General features: G+C 56.0%; 1 pseudogene; it reads left to right on the top strand.

Moving 5' to 3' along the window:
- Positions 1-578: 578 nt before the first annotated feature.
- Positions 579-1,498, top strand: part of LOC119309728 — a 13,321-nt pseudogene continuing 12,401 nt past the window's right edge.

Genomic DNA, 1,498 nt, shown 5'->3' on the forward strand with positions numbered 1-1,498 from the left:
TTTATGAACTCTCCCCCAAAAGACGACACCTTTTTTCTCGTCGCCAGTCTTGGGATCTTTCCCTATCTCCTTCCAACTCTCGCAAATCAACATATCCTCATCTTTGGTGTATGATCCCGTGCGAATGCTTTGCTTCCTCTTTTGTGCTTTGGCCCTTGTGTGAGCTCATCGATAAACAGTGGCTCCTCATCAATGTCTACGACATCTTCTTCCTCTTCCTCCTCGCAATAGATGTCTTCATACTATGAGTTGCCATGGTCGTCCGCCTCTTATTCTTAATGGCCATCAAAGTGTCGGTACTATCTTGGATGCGGCCATCTTGGCTTTGGGTCTCGTCAGGATCGAAGCCTTGGCCTTGGCCCTCGGGGTGGAAGGCTTGGGAACGGCCCTCGTTGATGACGTTCTCCATGAAAGCGTTGAAGTTGGAGTCATCGGCCGCTGGCGTTGGGTTCGGTGTTTCATCAAATAGGTTGCGGGCGTCGGGAAGGTCGGCCGTAGGAATCGACCGCGACTGCTTCCTTTGCATCCCGGCAGCTGGCTGGCCAACGCCACTATACCCAGGCATGACGTTTAGGTCAATGACGGCCACGGGGACGGGGGTGGCCGGAACGATCACACTGCCGTCCAGCGATGTGGAGAGCCAGGTCGGAGCATGATCCCGCACCGAATGGACACCGGTCGTCTGCGGTGTTATGGAGGAGCTCGGCGACTGGCCTAGTGGAGGGAAACGGCCGATGAACTTGTGCTCGTTGCGGCCATGGTGGTGGCGGAAAGAATAGCCGGCCCGGATCAGCACAACCCTAGCATCAGGAGGGTGTGCATCGTCGCTAGCTGCGTGGCCTTGGCGATGAGGACCTCATTGTCCTCAACGGCGGCCTTGTATTGTGTGGAGGCCTTGAGGGCGTACTCAACAGTGGCTTTCCTCTCCACCTGAACGGACCACCGGGATCTCCTCTTCGTCGATTCTCGTCCGACTCGCTCGACCTCCGCTGGAATGAGCAGCGACCTCGGCTTCTTCGCCGCAAATGGGCGGAGGTGGTGGCCGGGCCGACGGCAGCGGGTTGCTTCGGGGCGCCGGCCATGGAGGAGGGAGGACGAGATGGTTTTCGGGGAAGAGGGGGGAATGGCAGCATTGTGTCCCTGGCGGGCGGGCTAGGGGAGGACAAGGGCGCGGAGCCCGTCCTTCCGCGCGATGTCTGTTTCCACGCAAACGTGGCCCAAATTTGGGTCAGAAGTGGGTCGACGGCAGACAAAAAATGGACGCTCGTCTGTTTGCAGGTGGGTGTTGGGCCTTGATTTGTGTCTGTTTTGACCCAAACGGGCGCGGCCGGACAAAATGGGGTCGCACATTGGAGTTGGCCTTATAGCCCTACATTATTGTTAACTTCTATACCAACACTTTCATCGGATGTGAACTTTTCTAGCCACTTGCATCAAAGAGGTGAAAATCCTTTCATCCTGATGGTTTGAAGAAGAAAATGCCACTTAAGTTTATGAC

Source organism: Triticum dicoccoides, chromosome 5B, assembly GCF_002162155.2.
Source record: "Triticum dicoccoides isolate Atlit2015 ecotype Zavitan chromosome 5B, WEW_v2.0, whole genome shotgun sequence".
Classification (NCBI taxonomy): Eukaryota; Viridiplantae; Streptophyta; class Magnoliopsida; order Poales; family Poaceae; genus Triticum; species Triticum dicoccoides.